Source organism: Crinia signifera, chromosome 4 (genome assembly GCF_055691185.1).
Source record: "Crinia signifera chromosome 4, ASM5569118v1, whole genome shotgun sequence".
Taxonomy (NCBI): domain Eukaryota; kingdom Metazoa; phylum Chordata; class Amphibia; order Anura; family Myobatrachidae; genus Crinia; species Crinia signifera.
In genome coordinates this window covers 276,257,119-276,267,203 of record NC_139220.1, presented here as the reverse complement: position 1 = coordinate 276,267,203, position 10,085 = coordinate 276,257,119, and the positions used below count along the sequence as shown (strand labels likewise).

At 40.8% G+C, this 10,085-nt stretch overlaps 1 long non-coding RNA gene across 1 annotated transcript; it reads left to right on the top strand.

Moving 5' to 3' along the window:
• The first annotated feature begins 202 nt into the window (after positions 1-202).
• On the top strand, positions 203-8,943 carry LOC146072598 (uncharacterized). The gene is made up of 3 exons (XR_014473208.1): positions 203-289; positions 2,404-2,580; positions 8,850-8,943. It is a non-coding gene; the product is annotated as an uncharacterized LOC146072598 (long non-coding RNA).
• The last annotated feature ends 1,142 nt before the right edge of the window (positions 8,944-10,085 follow it).

Genomic DNA, 10,085 nt, shown 5'->3' with positions numbered 1-10,085 from the left:
ACATGCAATTTGGGCTCTTTTCCTGCGATTGTGGTGATCATGTGAGCCAGGCAGGCTTGGCTAAGATAGCATGCTTTTTATATATTATAAATTAAAAATAACAATAGTAACTGTGTTTCACTAGAATTTTGGACTACCACATGAGGCTGCTAAATGTCTACTAATCATGAATTAATAAATATCAGTTATTTATATCTCTCCTAGAAATTTCCTCTCGGTTTTGGAAGAAGTGGCTCAGGACCATCAATACTCATCTGTGTTAGTAAATAACCTAAACAACATATTTAAGGTGATGCAGCCATTGTTGTTAGTAGCTGCCTTTCTTATTATCGTCACATAGTCAGAAAACAGAAAATAAGATAATTTACTAAGGGCAAAACAAAGGTTATTCCTCACGCATAAAGCTGGACACGCTAATGGTCAATCCTTGTGGGCTCAAGGCGAGGGGCCACCCGGCACAGGGCAAAGCTGTCCCACAAGCCAGATCCCTCCATCGCAAATATGGTATGCCTGCGGAACCTAGCTGGATCGCAGTGACTGCGCGTGACCAGAGCCGAATTTCCCATTAGGCACGTGAGGCACCGGCCTAGGGGCGGCACATGTCTGGGGGCGGCACTTGGATGCCTGTGATAGTACTTTCAGCCCAAAATGTACCAATAACTGCAAAATATCCACTGTACTGTACTATATTACATCTTAAATAGAGTGTAAATGGATAGGACATGCAGATACTGCCCCTATAAACTGTCCTACTTAGTAAACATTATTGTTGTGCCTAGGGGCGCCCTCCTCCCTAAATCCGCCCCTGCGCGTGACATCAGCCACCGCAAACACCCAACCAACAAGACAGACGTTGTTAGCCAGTTAACCACATTTTCTGTCATGTCTCCATCTTGTAAGGACCATTAGCAAAGGTGCAGTAATTTGCCACACAAACACACCATTCTAGGTTGCCACAATATAGTTAAAAGGTTGTCAATAATGAAGTGAACACCTCAGTGTCAAAAGTTGTAATATCAACATTGTAAAAATGTCGTCAGTTAGAATTGGAGGGGAGGGGAGGGGTGGTTACAGTTTTCACCAGAGGAAGTGACAGTGACTGCCAGGCTACTGCACCTGCTAATCATCACCCTGCACCAGCCAACAATAAGTTGATTTTCTATCATGTCGACATTCCATCACTGTCTACATGATGACTTATGCCCATGTCATGAAGAATGTTGATATTTTTACCCTTGACACATATTACAAAACTCAGTGGGCCAATGACTGATATATCACCATGTACAGAGCCTTGCATTCAATGGTGTCACTCATCTGTAGCTCCCATTTTGGCAGTGATAGCACTTGAACAATCTACCAAACAGGTGCTGGAGACCGTCACTTGCACTGTAGCCACGGTGCGGCTCCACATGCTCAAACTAACAGCTTCTATGGACTGCCTTGACTGCAGCACATAGAAGAGGTATTTGGCTGGGCAAAAAGCCAGGAAATTGCCTACAGAAAGCCAGCTCTCTGCTTATTGCAGCCTGTACTGGAAGTCCCGGAAAAAGGGAACACTGAGGCTTCCATAGTGTGTGGTACTGGCAGGTAGAACATCCAATAAGAAGTCACTCCCAGTCACAGTGAAGCCAGCGTAGTCACTGACAGCATCAGTCTTCATTGAAAATGAGCTGGGTAGCTGATTTTTCTGGGGGCCTGCAGTCCTGCAGCCCATAGGTAAAAACTGCCACTGGTGTCACAAACATGTGGCTGGTTATCACTTAGCAATTAAAAAACCTACAGTAGTGTATATAACTACAAAAGTTTGTTCTGATTTAACACTATAGAGTACAAGAAAAATATTACTTTGTATTTATTTGGATTTGAATCCAATTATGAAGTAGTATTCTGGGAACGGTAAATGTGATATACAGTATATATTGAAATACCTTTCTACTTTGTTGCAGTGCTTTTCCCTTTAGTACTGTATATACATAGGCAATGTAGAGCCTCCCATCTAGGTATTTAATTAGAATTTATAGAGTTCATGGTCATTAGTTAGATTGAATTTATGATAGTACTGTTTTTAAAAACACATTCACTGTGAAAGTTTGGGGATTTCTTTACACCTGGTAGTCTAAGAAAAGAATATTTGTTTTGTGCGGTGATGGCTTTCTGTATCGGCAGAGGTTTTGCTGACTGGAAATAGGGCTTCCTGTTGCATAAGAATAGAAGGAAGTTCTCTCTTGACACTTTCCTCGCTCTGGAGATGAGGAGCAGTGCTTTGAGGAAGGGACCTGCCCTGCTAAATTCCAGCTACTCTCACCTCCTAAAACCTTGAGAATATTTATAAAGCAACTCAGTGACGCACATATCCTCTGAGTTTATGGGTCTCCCCTCCTTTCTGCATTTCCTCCTCAGTTCCTGACATTGTGCTCCATTGGAAGCCCCCACTGCTTCTCTGACAGCGATCTTCTAATCATCATCCCAATCCTATGCAAAGTCAGCTTGGACATCAATGTGAAGAAACAACCTATGGAAGATCTGAGACAACTTCTTCTTATATTGTTGAATAATGTGACAGATTGGCAGACTCAGGTATCCAAGGATGCATATCAATTTTTTTATACATCTGTAAGCTATGATATGTAAGCAGAAAAGATCACTCCCCAAATTTGGCAATAAATCAGCCATTTCTTCATTTATTAAAAAAAAGGTACTTGTTTCCTAGCAGGGTGCCCAAATTTCCTATGTACGTTAACGTAGTGAAATCGCATTGCATCGCATGGGCCATTTTAGTGCCATGTGATGCGATGCAATTTTTTGGGTGGAACGCGTCCTCTGACGTTTTGATACCCCTACTATCCACGTCGGCATGAAGTTGATTTTATATAGTGTGGTGAGCACCACCGAGCCCGAAGCGTGGCGAGCGCACATGGATTACTTTACACGTATTCCGCGTCCCCTAGCCACGCTTCGTGCTCGGTGGCTCGCTGCGCTCGCCACACTATATAAAATCAACTCCACGCCGATGTGGATAGTGGGGGTATGAAAAGGTCAGAGGACGCGTTCCGCCGCAGCTCGCTGCGCTCGCCACGCTTCGGGGTGGCGTGGATAGAGGGGGGGGTGTGGTGCCTAAGACCTCTTTGTATGTCATACAATCATATTATTGTATAACTAATGTAATGGCATCGCATACCCTATAAAATCTCATGCGATCGCATGCAATTTTGCGGGAGGTGTGATGCAATGAGGTCCCCTGGGGCATACAGAGCAGTGACTAAATTACATTAAAAAATGGCATCGCACACCACTTAAATGGCCTATGCGATGCGATTTTCCTATGCAGAATAGCCCACTAAGCAATTTGCTTAGTGGGCGCCCTGCTAGGAAACTAGGAAACAAGTACCCAAAAAAAAATTGTGTTAATATTATACTACAGTATATACATCGCATGTTAGCAAGGTTCTGATATAGCAGATCAATGACATCTAGATAGACAATCACATGGTCTAATCGTAAAGATAATTGACAACGTCTACATCGACAGTAATGAAAGTTAGACGCAAGCGTTAGATCGACTGTGACGTGATCGACAGTTACTAGGTCAACAGGAGTTTTTCCACTTTTTTTAGTGCCTAGATTGATATAGGTCAACATAGACACCAAATAAGCTCGCCATGCTTCGGGCATGATGCCTCATTTCGCTTGGCACACTATTATAATCTAACGCTATGCCCAATTGGATGGTAAAGTATGAACCAAATAGGTCTAAAGCAAAAACAAAAAACTCATGTCCACTTTGTGACTGCCAACCACGTTCCCGTCGATCTAACGCTTGCGTCTAACTTTCGTTACTGTCAATCCAGAATATATTTGGGGGTCTAACTAGGCACGTTCAACCGTGTAGTTTCGATCTAGACGCCATTGATCCGTTGACCCGATACGGTTAGCAGTAAATTGCTCCGCCAAATTTCTACAGCTCTGTAAAGACTAAAATACAATACATAGTAAACTGAGTAAAATGGTAACAAATATATATAAGTAGTATCCATAGTTACATAGTAGGTAAGGCTGAAAAAAGACTTGCGTCCATCTAGTTCTGGTATTTTACAGACAATTTATATTTCTTATTTGTACCCATGGATGTTTTTCTCCAGTAAATGTTTGTCCAACTTTGCCTTGAACGCATTTAATGAGCCAGCCGTTACCACCTCTCTGGGAAGAGAGTTCCAGAGTTTGACTGTTCTGACCGTAAAGAAATTCTTTCTACTAGCTGAATGAAATCTTTTTTCTTCTAATCTATACTTGTGCCCTCGCGTCCCAGATTCCTTTCTAGTAGAAAAAAGGGTGTGTGACAGTTCCTTATATTGGCCCTTGATATACTTGTACATGTTGAGCATGTCCCCCCTTAAACGTCTCTTTTCTAATGTAAATAGTACCAAATTGCTTAATCTCTCCCCGTAGCTTAAATTCTCCATTCCCCTAATAAGCTTTGTTGCTCGCCTTTGGACTTTTTCTAATTCTATGATGTCCTTTTTATAGTGTGGGGCCCAGAACTGTACTCCGTACTCTAGGTGAGGTCTCACCAATGCTTTATATAGTGGCATAATTACCCTTGAGTCCCTAGTTTCCATTCCCCTCTTAATACATGCCAGAATTTTGTTGGCCTTTTTTGTAGCTACATTACAATGGGCACTACATCCCAGTTTGCTGTCTATTTGGACTCCTAGATCCTTTTCAAGTATGGAATTACCCAGTTCCTCTCCACTAAGGTTGTAACTTGCACACTGGTTGTGTCTCCCAAGGTGCATAACCTTACATTTATCTACATTGAACCTCATCTTCCATTTTTTTGCCCACTCATCTAGAATTGCAAGATCATTTTGAAGCATGGTGACATCTTCTGATGATTTGATGACTTTGCTAAGTTTTGTATCGTCCGCAAAGATGGATACATTGCTGAGTAACCCTATCCCAATATCGTTAATAAAAATGTTAAACAAAATGGGCCCCAAAACCGAACCCTATCCAATGCAAGCATTACACTGAAGTGTATCATAAACACACATATATACAAATACATACACATTATTTCAAATGTGGGGAATAAACTGACATACAATATAATATGTGAGCATAATGTCAACACATAATGGTTTTGACACATACCAACTCACTGAGATAGTGGGCCTAGGAGGGAAGAAGCATGGGGGCCCTGCTCATGAGAGCTTATTTTCTAAATGGGAAGAGTAGTAGTGGTAAAACAGGTAAAAGATGAGAAAAGACCAGATTAGGCCAAAATCCAGTAGGCAAGAAACTAGAAAGGTTAGGGGCATTGAGGAGACTACATGGATTTGGGAGTAAGTGGTGGTAATTAGTTGGAAGGAAAAGCAGCAGTTACTGAATGAACACAGAAGGTGGAAGGTGAATAGGTTTTGTAGGTAAAGGTGTGGAGTTGAAACTAGATCCTGTTGAGAGTATAATTGGTCTTGTAAGGGATAGGGAGCCAGTGAAGGCATTGTCAGGGAGTCGAGGCAGGAATAGAGACAGTAGAAAGATCAGCCTAGCAGCAGCATTAAATATAGGCTTACCATACTAGCACTTTAACCCGGGACAGGTTCTGTTGCTAGCTGACTTCAAGCCTGCATTTCACCTGGTTTTAATCAGCCACAGCCGCTGTGGGGTGTCCCTTTTTTAAAGGGATGGTATGGTAAGCTGAGATAAAGAGAGACTGTTAAAGGGAAGACCAGAAGTAGATGAGAGATGATGAGGTTAAGGAGAGAATGGGGTGGCTTTTGTCTATTTTACAATGGTCCTCAAGACCCCACACAGTTCTCGTTTTCCGGGTCACCCGACAGGTGCACTCATTACTGACTGACACATTTTAAAAGATCCACAGGTGGAGCTAATTATTTCACTTGAATTTGTGAGGAGACCTGCAAAACATGCACTGTGTGAGGTCCTGAGGATCGACTTTGAGAACCTGTGGTCTATATTATGGAGACGGATTTGTAAGGAGCCAGCATGGAAATATCTATTGCACATATCTCTTGTAGCTATTTGGTCAGTATCCACCCAGTTTTTACATATTGTTCAATTTTTCCTTTTGTTAACTATGAGAAACCAGCAAAACCTATACTTTGTCCTCTCTTCTGTGTAGGCTTATAAGCCCTAATAAACTATTGCACTTCACCTGAATTAGAATTAGCAGTGGACTCAGCTAGAATCAGTAGCTCCAACGACCCAATTGATTTCACACTATCTTCCACCCACTGCTACTGATCACTCTAGCCATTTCTACTCACTTTTACATCTAAGTTTTCTCTTGTGCTGTCCCACTGATCTGGAACTCACTCCCTCACCATATTAGCCTGCCAGCACCCACAACTTTACATGAACCCTTTAAGTCACCTCTTCATAAAGGCATATTAGCCCTTCCCATAATTCAACCCCGAAACCATCTGATAATCCACTTACTGTCCAAGGTCCCTCTTGTTGTTATCCTTCCCCCGCACTTAGATTGTAAGTCCTCATGGGAGGGGCCCTGTACCCTTGTTCTTTCATCTTAGCACCATTTCTGTAACCAGTGAATCCTTTGTTCCCCTACCACCAACGACGACTCTGATCATGTCTTTCTGACCACAAGTTGGGTACATGTTCACTGATTCACTTTCGCCTCCTGCCTTATATTACTTGTTTTTTTTTCCCCCTTGTTCATAATGTATTTATTGGGATTTTCGAGGAAAATAAAACAATAAAAAAAAAAAAAAAGAAGGATTGGGCAAAATATATATAAAAAATAATTTGGACTAGATCGCAATGCAATGCAATCTAGTACAAAAAGTATGTACAGCACGTACGTTTCGAGCTGTGCGATGGAATGTGCTCGGGAGCGGGCATCTCATCGCACCCGGCAATTGTACTGTGTATGGGCACCTTTGTACTTACAAAACTAGTGACATCATCATATGATTCATCAATAGGTGTATTTCTGTATGGAATACTCTATAATAATTCAATGCATATAACACCTTAATGAACAAATGGCAGTAGGTAATTATTGTTCTAACAAATTTATCAAGTAAGGATAAAGACACTGGGAAGTAAACATGGGAAAGTGAGGGACATTGATTTCTTTTACTAGACACAGCGTGGTCAATTTACTAAGATGGGCATTCTACTGAAGCCAGTGATCACTGAATAGATGCCATGCATATGCCTCTAACAGTTTAGGGAGGTGAGCCTGGGGGCTGTAGAGCTGCTCAGGAAGAGCTGGAAACACCTCCAAAATGAAGATAATGGGGGTTTGCAGCAAAGTCAAGCCCCCTCCAACATAGGTCCCCACCCCCCAACAGAGGCATCATTTATTTTTCGGTTGTGGGTTCGCCATTTCCCACATTGGGAACTTTGAAAGAATGGAGATATACTGTATGGTGCTGCAAACTCCTTGTGGCACAATATAAATTATATACATTATTACATAAGAACCCACATCTTGAAATTGCATCATCCTGAACTTTCTCCCAGTAGGCAATAAGAGGAGCCACAGAAAGCTGTCATGCACCATTTACCCTTGTAGCGAGTTCACCTTCATGAAATCATCTCTGGTACAAGTAGCCCTTATCCAAATATCCGTTATCCAAATTATTCCGAAACCATACATTCCAGAAAGTGAAATTTGTACCATAACTACTGGGGACATGATATGTAACTGGCACTAAATATGATTGCTTGGAATTCTAATTCAGTACCTGAGACAGTACACAAACTTTGTTTCATGTGTTGAAACCTTGTTTTATGCACAAATAAAATATATTTGTGGGCATTTCATGTGTTTGATGTGCTTATACAACATAAATGCAAGATATCTCATTGAAATATAAAAATATTCTGAAATACAGAATTTATTTATTTATTTATTAACAGTTTCTTATATAGTGCAGCATATTCCATTATGCTTTACAAAGGAGAAAGTGATACAACAAACAGGGTATTTACAGACTGTCAAAAGGTAGGAGGGCCCTGCTCGCAAGTTTACAATCTATAGATAATCTGTTATCCAAACTTCTTCTGGTCCCAAGCATTTTGGATAAAAGATACTCAACCCATAACCGGTTACCATAAAATACAAGGTTACCTATTTATAATTAGCTATTAGTACATTAGTGTCTTAAAAACAAAAACACTGTAAGAACCTGAGGGAATACAGAGCATTCTTTTGTTTGATAGCGGATCTTGCCCTTTCCCACAAAAATGCCTTTAACACTTTTCTAATTTACTTCTTTCCTGCCGTCTTTTAATCTTACACTTCCTCTGATGTGAGGAAAACCAGGGCTTGGCCTTTCCTTTCATTTGGATGCTTTTGTACTTTCTAGGCACACTTTGTTCCAGAAAACACATCTATAGACCGATGTAATAACATTTTTCAAATAGAAAGTAACACCTCCGAATTTAAGGTTTAGCATCTCCATGTTACATAGAGAATTTTCATTTATTTACATCAGTCCCTGACACATTTGAGCTTATAACTTAAATTCCCTGTAACATGCATGCACACACATATAAATGAGATATTTTAATAAATACGGTTTGATCTATTTATCCAGAAGAACAGAGACACCAAATGATCCAAGTCAAATTGTACACAGAATCTGACAAGGCTTTCAGATATAATTATATTAAATTCAAACAAGTATTTTTACATTCATGTTATGTCATCAATGCACATACAGTCCTGTAACTGATAAAATAATAAGAAAAGGTACAAAGTACAGTGTACAGTTATACAGCCTGATTACCAGTCTTGGGCAGCCGTTATTTACAGCAGACATCAAAAGACTTATCTTGTAACTGTTGTTTTCTAGCTGCCAAAACTGTGCTTATCATTGAGCCAACTATCAAATCATCACCACAATCTCCTAAGCATCGTTCAAGTTCTTCCAGACATTGATAGAGAAAGGTGAGTCCTGATTTCTTCATAGTAATAATAGTAGTAATAATTCTGCACCTGGTAGGCCTCAGTATGCTTTGCTAGATCAGCTTTATATCAAATTTAAATTTGTTATTTATATTTTAGAATGTAATCGCAATTGTGGTGCAAAATCGTATTCTGTTTATTAAACCGTACCCTTGTTTTATTTTTTTGTTTTATGTTTTTCTATTTATTGTACATCCTTGGCACAGTCTGGCTCGACAGCAGTTACCCTGTCCCGTTCTCGGTCAGCTGGACCAAGAACAAGCAGGCGGGATTCAATGTCCCGTCTGCCACGGGGCGAGAAGGGGACGTGGCCGTGAGAATTGGCCGGGATTCGTCGAGCTGCGGCTGGGAGCTCGGCAATTCCCGTCCGTTCTTGGTAGAACGAGATGTTCTGCAAGATCCCCTGCTCAATGCTGTCGATGAAAACAGCATTAAATAGGGCCCGGTGGCTATCTCCCCTGATGGGAGATGCTCCCCGGTGATTGAATATCCCCCTTAGTTGCAGATCCCTAGATGTGTTTGTGAAGCATTTGCTTTTTATAGAATACATGGGGTCAAGAACCTGCTCAATTTTGACTGTTCTCTGGATAAAATTAATTTTTTTGCACTGCTCCTTCCACATCAATGCCTGGCACAGACTTGCAGTGCCATAGATGGAGTGCCACATGTTGTTTAATGCAGTGCAGCATGGATGGGGAACGTGTGCTTCTCCAGCTGTTCTGAACATAATACTGCCCAAACATTCTCATGCAGCAGATTATTTTTATTAAATGTGTTTTTTTATCAAATCTTCCAGCCTTTTAGTCTAATGTAGTCCAGTTGTAACTGCTTTGCAAAACAACACCACGGGAAAGAGTGGCAAGCTTGGGGGACCAGACTGCATAGTAATGAACATTTAGCAGCCTGTAAGTTCTGGGACTAGTAGCTCCTTAACAACTAGAGAGCCACTGTTGTATATGTAGTACACTGACAATATCTTCTTTTCAGTTATGTGCTAAAATATACATATTTTTTTTTTTTAATAGAGGCTCCTACAGTGTTTCATATCCCTGACCCCATAAGTCCTTTCATTTGGTTTTAATTTGGGGAAGAAACCACAAGTGTGGTTTTTCAGTGAGAAAAG